The sequence below is a fragment of the Triticum aestivum genome, chromosome 7A, assembly GCF_018294505.1.
Source record: "Triticum aestivum cultivar Chinese Spring chromosome 7A, IWGSC CS RefSeq v2.1, whole genome shotgun sequence".
In the NCBI taxonomy this organism is placed as follows: Eukaryota; Viridiplantae; Streptophyta; class Magnoliopsida; order Poales; family Poaceae; genus Triticum; species Triticum aestivum.
The window spans coordinates 733180877-733190612 of NC_057812.1; the positions used below are offsets into that span (position 1 = coordinate 733180877).

Consider the following 9736-nt stretch of genomic DNA (forward strand, 5'->3'; position numbering starts at 1 on the left):
TCCTTCAAAAGTATGAATAATATTTGAAAATCATGATTTCTTTGGAAATTCTAGCAAACTTTAAAACCTGAAGAATTATTGTAAACATGAAGAAAATTTTGAAATTCCAAAAATTCCTTGATTTTTGCAATATACAAACACTTTATAAATATACATTGAACAATTTTGTGATATACGATGAACAATTTCTAAATATACATTGAACCTTTCTGTGATATACGCTGGACAATATTTAAATACACAGTGGATTGTTTTTCAATATATATTGAACATTTTTTAATATATGCTGAAAAAATTATCAATACACGTGGGCTGGCATCTACGTGGGCTGGCCCTACTAGGAGTCCCTTCAAAGAAGTCTTGACGTTTTGACGCTAATGAGCGTCAAATGGGCCGGCTTGTTTGCGCGCCTTTCAGCGAAAGCTCGACTATTGTATGCACACGGGTCCAATAGGAGCTCTCAAGCAAGACACGCAGGAATTTGTTTTTTGTGCAAGGCTGGGTTGGGCCACACACAAGGTTCCACTTTGTTCTCCCCTCAGAAAATAATACACCTTACATAAAGGTTCACATATACTCGATTCGTTCCTTTATGTAAGGTGTATTATTTTTAGTACGGCGATCAAGACATATAATTATAGACATGTTAAGATGAAATTACCCTTAGCAAATTTATTGAATTGTGGCAAGTAAATCAGTAAGTCCGGAAAAGTAAGAGATACATGCAATCGAGACAGAGATTATTTTCTTTTTTTGCTATATGAAGAGATACATACAATCAGTAAAGAGATTGTTTCCTTCTTATAGAGCACCAAGAACGGAATTATGAGGAATTAAAACAAATGTAACTTACATTGTAAAATTTTATAAAAAAACAAATACACCTAATATAAAGACCAACAGTCTCCACAACCCGCAGCAAGGTGTTTTTTTTCTTTCTGGATGGTGATCTGTGATGTGCACAAGATGTACTTGGCGGTCTGTGGTGCGCAAGATGTACTGTGTGAGCAAGCTCGTACCCAACCTGTTCCGTTCGATACTGCAGGAATGAAACGTGTTGTTTCAGCACTGAGATGTATTAATAAAAAAAAGGCTAAGCAAACATTCTTGCTTTAAACCAACGAGAATGCAGCACTCTTGTCATCCAAAACTGTCCAGACAAATGAACTTACCAGAGGATAAATTTACTCGTCCACTCAAGCTGTTAATCTTGCGACACAAATGCTGCCGAATGAATCACTAAAGCCAGCCAATGCACGTGCCAGGGAAGCTTCTTTGATCTCAGACCTGAAACATTTATCATAATCCAAATGTTATAGAATTTTCTTTTACAAGGTGTCTCACTGTTAAAACCATGATAGGTAATAGGCACAGTTGATGCTTACTTGAAATGTATACAACTGAATCAGGAGAACAGCTCGATAGCCGTTTCCACCGGTCCGCTCGGTAATTCCATCACACAACTTCAGCCTCAGCGTCTGAATCAGCTTTAGCCTCAGCGTCTGGATGATGATGCCACAAGATGCATGAAACAAGTCAAAACACCTGAACCATCATGCCACACTGACATCATGCCTTTGTTGAGGTTACGGATGGAACGGCTAAGTCCAGTATGCATAATTCACAATTGGGTGCAATGGTTCTGCATAATCCAAGGAATGAATTCAAAGGTCATAGAAATGAACACGACGTATGTCTCCATTGCTGTTATAGTTTGGACGCAACAACCAAGTTGTGAATTCCAACAGCAAAACTGACTGTTGGCTGTTATTGTTCTGCAGAATCCAAGTAATGAATGTAAATACAGAAAATGAACAAAGCAAGGAAACTCTGAAGGATCAATGCGGGTCAGTGAAACTTTACCATATATATATGCAGTCTCCACAATCTGCGCAAGATGCAGTTGGCAGTGGGTGGTACCATGGACTGACCAAGAGCATGAAAAATACGTACCTGTTCCAATATCGCAACAAAAAACATACATGTTTTAGCATCGAGAGATTCAGAAAAGGGTGTGAGACATAGTTGCATTATGGCACCATAAAATGGAGCAAAGAAGGTGTGCTGCTTACACCAATATGCATTGAAAGTGTTTTTTCTTCCTCTTCGATGAAACTTTCCGCCCGGCCATCATTTCAGAACTCCAATGTGTCGAGGGTAGCTCGTGGCAAGTATACTGCAGATGGGAGAAACAAGAAGCACTGAGATGCTAAACCAAGAATAATAATTAAGAAAAGAGTGAAGGACTGATTCGCTGACCTTCTAAATGGTCCTGGTAGAACTGCACAGCCACTTCTCGATGATACTTCTGTCACTTTTACTGATTATTGTTTGGATGGATCAACGAAATCCTGAATGCAAAAGCCACTATAGGCCCTAAATGTACTGCAGATTCAGAGTAATGAACGAAGGTCAGAAAAACAACATACATCCACTTTACTGATGATATTGTATCTAAGAATAGATGAAAAAAAATATAGGCATTCAAACGTTCGGTACCTTCATGCACTGACCAGCCTCTACTCGTTAGTCACCTCCGTCGGGTTGAAATAGGTCATGATCGCCCCGTGTGATCTTTAATCATATCTTCCTCTGCAGGGTTTCTTTGGGTTCATCAATATGGAACACCTGAACCTGAACGATATCGATGATGCCACACAGAACGCGCGAAGTGTGAAACAAGCACTGTTGAGATGCTAATAAACTAGGAATAAGAAAAGAAAAAGATTGAAAGAGAGATGGACTCACCATTGAAATGATCATGGTAGAACTGCACAACTACTTTTTGATGATACTTTTGTTACTACTGTTATTGTTACTGTTTGGTTGGAGTGCCAATTAAGTCCTGAACACCAGATCCACCGTCTGCTGTAATTGTTCCGCAGAACATACAGATGCTCAGTATCATTCACCTCTGATCTAGGTTCATTGATCTGGAGACACAACAACAGGTACCAGATGTGTAAGCCCAGATAGCTGTAAGTCATAACACAGAAGCACGCCGGAATGAATCGTAATTCAAGGAGCACTTACTAATTAACTGACGAATGCATCGACTGACGCGTGCACATGCGACATGATCACTTGCGTTGATATATCCTGGCCGGAGCTGAACTCAATAACAGTAAACCGAAAGCCTTCACGACTTATGTAACAATGCCAACGACCGAGAAAACAAGGAAAATGGTGGGATTGATTTCCTTCCCTCGTAAGAAAACAAGGAAAACATAGAAAGCAGGAGGCGTGTTACCTTGTGCTACTCAAACCAACACCTGAAAATCTGGATTTGTTGCTTTTAATTTCTGGACTTCCTCTTGTAACTCAGAACTGCAACTCCGTACGGCTAGTAATTGCAGTGAAGTGGGGAAGGCCCCCTTAGGCAGACACCGGATTTGAGGACAACCTTCGACACGTAGTTGCTCAAGAGAAGGAAGGCTGTGTAACCCTTGAGGAAGGGACGGCAGATTTGGACAATCCCCAAAATAGAGAAAATTGAGGAAGGTGAGGAGCTGAAGAGCTCCTTCTTCCTCTCCCATGAAGCTTTCTGCCCGCTGATCATGCCTGAATTCTAACATCTCGAGGGTAGCGGCGAGGAGGGTGCAGATGGGAGCAACAAGCACCGCTGAGATGCTATCCAATGTAAGTTCTTTCAACTGGAAGGAGCCTACATGCAATGATAGGTTTGTCCTTGCTACCACCAATTCCGAGAGCAGATCCACTGATATAGTACAGCTGGGACACTTATCTCTGTTATATACCGCCAATGTATCAAGGTTGACTCTGACGAGAGGATTAAACCCATCCACTGTCAAATTCTCACAGTCCACCAGTTTTAGACGAGTGAGACAAGTGAGGTTTGAGAGCAGAGCCATTGACTGCATGCCTGACTCTCCGAAAATCTCAAGTGTCTTGAGGGAAGCGGGGAAAGGCCTGATGGTGTGAGCTGCTTCGACGGGCCACCGAAACAAGTTGGGACAATGTATTACTCTAACTGATTCGAGGCGCATCAGATCCTGCAGTCCATGGCCCGTGATGCTGCATTTGTAGAAATCTAGCCTTGCTAGGGATTTCTGTTTACTAAGCTCCGTTAGTGAAAAGTGTGACACATTGCTGATATCCACTGGTACTATATTACGCAGGTTATGCCAGGCTAGCCCACCACTATACCCATCAATAGACATCTCCCCTCTAGAACTAGAATAAGTAAGCTTTGAAGAAGGAAGTGCCACATGACAATATGTCAGCGTGGACGTGTGAGGCATGGGGGGCAGAGACAACTTTGGGCAACCATCAATGGAAAAATGCGAAAGATGGGTATAAGAGACAGAGCACTCCAGGAAGGGGACCGCGCAGAGATTGGGACAATCTTTGCAGCTGATGTATTCAAGCCTTGAAAAACAATGGGTAGTTGCTCCCGCAACCCACTTGATAAATTCAGGTAATCTATCAAGAACGATCCGCTTCAAACTCATAAAGCTTTTGTCTGTGACACCAAAAAGACCAGGCCTGATCTCACGAAATACAGAGATGCTGGTCAATGTGAGTGATGTGAGATGCATTAGCTGCCCAAAAGGTGGAAGGGTGCCCCAAGACACACCCTCCAGGTGCAGAGACCCCAACATTTTGATGCTAATGTCACCAAACAACCAACTAGGACCATTTATACCACCATGATTTATAATGCCAAGTGCTCCAAGATTATGGTGTGGCTGAAGAGCATCAAGAACACCATATTCTGTGCTATGTTGGTGATCTGTACCCCAAACTAACCACAACTCTTTCAAATCTCTTTTACACACAAGTTTGGCTTCTGCAGCCTCTTCCTCGGTTGCCACCTTCTCAAGATTATGTATGCTGAGTTCTCCTCCAAGCTCTGTTAGTTTCCCCAACTCTCTCAGTTCATATCCAACACTCTCTTTTTTAACACAGAATTTTTTTAGCTCCTGCAGGCATTTCATCTTTCCGATCCCAGGGACATTGGATTGGAGTTCTTTATCAACAAAAAGATGGCGTAAATTTATAAGGCGGCTAATGTCTTTAGGTAACTTTCTATAGTCACCAAAGCTTCTAAGGTCCAAAAATTCCAAGTGATAAAATCTGGATATTGTACTAGGCAAAGTCGGTTCTGACCAAATGTTTGAAAAATATGGTCCTGTAATTTTTAGGTATCAGAGGTGGATAAGTTTTGAAAAGTTGAGCGGCAAAGATTTTTGGGAATTTGCTACTATATATAGGACACGAAGACCCTCCATTTCCTTAAAAATATCTTTCAAAAATCCATCAGTTGTTTCATCATATTTTCTAAAAATCGTCAAAGCTCGCAAATTGCAAATGTCTATCTTGCTCCTCAATTTAATCATTTCTTCCCTGACACCCCCTTCAAATCTATCTTCCATTGTGAGAGATACATGTCGAACAGTTTGTGGGATGTCATCAACTCTAAAATTTGACCTACATATGTTGAGGCACTCTTGCGACGAAACACTTAGAGACAACTCGTGTAATAAATCATGCATTACATAGTATGGTTGCTCAGAATCATTAACTACCTTCACAAGGAAGCCATTATCTACTAATTCTTCTATATAATTCTCATCTTTTTCTATGATTCCCAGTGCAATCCAAAAATACGTCATATCTAACTTCTTAAATTCAAAATCTTCAGGGAACAAGGAAAAATATGAAAAACATTTCTTTAGATGAAAAGGAAGGTAGTCATAGCTAATCCTTAATGATGGCATAATGTCATCAACATTTTTCACTTTTTGCCACTCGTTGTTTTGAAAAACTCCCATCCAATGTCCTTGAGAGAAGTCCTTGCTCAATAACCGACCAACCGTTATGGCTGCTAGAGGTGAACCCTTCAATTTTTTTGCAATATCAATTGCAAGATCACCCAAGTCCCCTTGGCAATACTCAGGTTTGTTGTCCCCAAATATTAATGAAAAAAATGTGAAGAAGTCATCAAACTCCAGACCTTGCAGTTCTATTTGGATGGTGGTTTTCACCATTTCAGCTATATATGGAAATTGAGTTGTGACAAGAACAGTGCTACCCTTGGCTTCCCCCATCCTGAATGGAGCTAACAGGGTTTTCCATCCCTCGCTATTGCATTCCATATATCATCAAACACAATTAAAAACCTTTTGGACTTGAGTTCCTCTGTGATGGATATTTGGAGCTCATCCAAATTGTTTGTTTGATTTGAAGTGTTGCTTCTTTTTATGGAGCTAAGGATCTGTTGGCTAAGCTTAACCACATCAAACTCTGTTGATACACAAACCCAAGCCTTAATAGCAAAGTGCTCTTCTATCCTTTCATCACTATAAAGGTGTTGGGTGAAAGTTGTCTTTCCAATACCCCCTGGACCAACTATAGGAAGAACAGGAAGGGTTTCAAAATGTTGTGTGGCGGTAGTGAGGATATCATCTATGGTTTTATCCAAAAGGGCTCTCCTCCCATGCAATGTTTGTTGTGTAATGGTTGATCCTGTGACACGATGGCTTGGGGTGATTGTTCTGCTGGTGCTATGGTGTGGTATTGTGGGGAGCAACTTTGAGACACTGTCACACAGGGACTGTATTTCCTCTATTACTAGCTTGATTTTTTTGGACATGGCAACTCTGTCAAATGGTAACTTAGCAACTGGATCATCATTATCACCACTACCAGGGTTTACTGTGGCATTGGATGGATTATCAGTAATGACATCAGCAGCAACACCATCATCACCATCTTTGATGCGTGAACAAGAAAAGCATGCAAGGCAGTTACCAACAGTGTGGCGAAGAGCATAGCAACCATGGCGAGCACGACTTAGGATGTCATCACCCAGGTTAGGCACCGCGTCGTGGGTGCCGTCGAGGTGGTCCCGGATGATGAAGTAGTGAAGCTCATCCAGCGCATCCTCAGCCTCGTCGGCCTTGATGGTGAGCTTCTGCAGCAACCCCTGAAGACCGAGGTTAGCGCTCACACCCCTCGTCTGGGCCTCTTGCAGTAGGCCTTGTGCGAGCATGAGATCTTGCTTGATCTTGTGGGAGTTGAGCCCAAGCTGGGAGCTGGCAACAAACGCCTCCACGAACTCATTGGACAGGTGGTTCAGCACGCTGCCAATGAGCCTGTTCACCATCGCCGCCTCCATCTCCTCCGGCGCCCCGGAAGGCGGGGTTAACTATATATGGTGGTTGGTGGTATGTATGAGAGGCTGTGTGAGCTAGGCAAATGCTAGCTGTTTGGTTGTGAGTGTTCCTGGTGGATCGATGGACGGATCCATTTATAGCACAGATCTGTAGAGGGTGTGACCCACTGCAATTAACGAATAACTACTCCCTCCGTCTGGGTGTGTAAGTCATCTTACGTTGTGCACCGCAATCAAGGTGGAGAGGAAAACGAGAAAACTTAATGCCTTTTGGCTAATTAATAGCATTGCATGCAATGAACTAACCACTGCACGGTCCACATCTCTTATTGATTGATATGTCACCAAACAAGAAACGAGGAGGGAGTTAATGTACCGTGCCTAAGTGTTTTGGGATTATTTGGTTTTCCTAAGGTGACTTACACACCTAGACGAAGGGAGTAGTAAAGTTTGGTGCTACTCCTAAGCTATATCTGAAATTGAAGGACGAGCCAAGGCAGTAGTTTAACAAATCAATCAGGAACTGAGGGGGACGACAGCCCATGTGCTAAGCAACTAAGCACGGACAAAAAGGTGCATAATTTTTAAGGAAGAAGAACAGAGCGACCTGCTGCATTGATTAGATGGAAATTGCTGCAGCGGGCCGTTGCTTGTCTCATCTGCACGCTAGTGGGTAAGCACCGCACGAAAAGATGCAATTTTTTTTTGGCAAAAATGAAGAACACAGTGACCTGCATCGCCCGTTGTCGATGCCGCGCGTGAAGTCGAGATCAAGGTGCCTGCCGCTAAACCGGCCATGGAGTGAGGAACGGGGTTATAGGATTCATGTGTTTTATCCTATCCCTGTGATTCTGTGAACCAAACATCCTCCAAGCTTTGATTCTGAAAAAAAAATGTTTCCCAATCCTCTATTTTACACATCTATTCCTATTTAATTCCTGTGTTTTTAGAATCCTATAAATCAAAGGAGGCGTGAAATCAAGGTGCACGCCATGGACTAGCGCAGTTTAGCCTATGAACTACATGTGATGGGTGTACAATGGTGGTGAAATTTGTAACAGGACAAGACAGATCCTGCTGTTGCTTTGAACTAGGCATTTTAACTGGCGAGGTAGAGGCTAATATACCTTTCTTCTTTGGCCATATTAGTTAGGTAGATGCATCTGAATCTGATCGTGCTGAGTGCAACTTGCTAATAAATATAATAAGGCGGTCATACACAGTTTCCGAGAAGAGATGCTCTCTTTATTAAAAAAGGTGGTACTAGATGTAATCTTGAACGACGAAGCAACGATGGAATTCACATGCATGAGGCCGGAGCTGGTGAGTGTGGTTGGGTAATGAGGTTACGAAGGGCTTGATCGTGTTTCTTTTAGCAAGTGGGTGGATTCTATTTGTCTGTTTGTGTGCGGTCAAAGTGGTTGGGGAATAAGGAAGAAAACTGTGCAGAGCTATTTGTCTCTTTGTGTGTCTTCTGTTGATGGATTCTTTTTTAGTCCTTCACTTCATCAATCGGTAATGACAAACGGTTGGTGGTCATTTGCATCTTGAACAATTTTTGTTCTCTCTCTCTCTTTTTTTTTGGCCAGCCATTTGATCGTGCTGAGATGCAACTTGATTTGTTTGCCTCTTGGATGAAATATAAATATTCGTAAGGCCGGCCATCTTAACGTTTACGTTGTAATGAGTAGGTGTTGTAAACTTGTAATGAGTAGGTGAATGGGACAACGATCGAATGCACATGCATGAGACCAGAGTTAGAGGCAGCAATGTGAGTGTGGTTAGCTGCTAAGGGATAATGAAAAACTTTTTCGAGAATTTATTACACCTAAGGTATCTAGGGCTACAAAATACACATGTAGACGTTCTCCGGGTGGAAATAGGGAAGCTACAGTTTTTGCAAACACTAGACTTGAGAACGGGCGGATCTATGGAGGTGGCATCAAGTGTTATTCGACTAGGACAATTGATGTGCCTATATGTTCATAGTTGTATGAGATTGCCCGATGGGATAGGGAACTTGGTTTCCTTAGAAATGTTGTATAACATGAAGGTTATAGGTACTAATGCGATTGCGAAAGAGCTAGGAAATTTGGTGGAGCTGAGGAGCCTTGGCATTTGGTGGGTGGGAGAAGACGAGAGTGTGTAATCTTTGTTGGCGTCTCTCGACAATCTGCAGAAATTGTGTAGTTTAAGTATTGATCATGTGGGAGATGCAAGGTTTGATTTCTGCTGGGACAGCTGGGTGCCCTGTCCACACCTCCACAACTCAGGGTGCAAGTGGGACGCTCCGCGGGCAGCCCACTTTTGTCCACTACTGCCACATAGTTTATGGGGGAGGCCCGCCAACACCTACATCTTGTTTCTGTTGGTAAGTGGGACAAGCGGGATACCCGTCTAAAACACATCGTGCATCCTGACCATGAAAACTATCGCTTCCTTCCACTACTGCTGTGCAGCCTGTCTGCCTGTGCTTACGTTGTTTACGCTGGAGTGCCACTCCCAAGCATCAACCAAAGGCACATAGCTACATACTAAACAACATATGTTTACGCTAGAGGACGGCCGGATTCTCGACGTCGGTGGCCTTACTTTGTC

The 9736-nt window shown here is 42.6% G+C and overlaps 1 pseudogene; it reads right to left on the reverse strand.

The window, feature by feature from the left end:
• Positions 1 to 694: 694 nt before the first annotated feature.
• On the reverse strand, positions 695 to 7238 carry LOC123147217 (putative disease resistance protein RGA1; annotated as a pseudogene).
• Positions 7239 to 9736: the final 2498 nt, after the last annotated feature.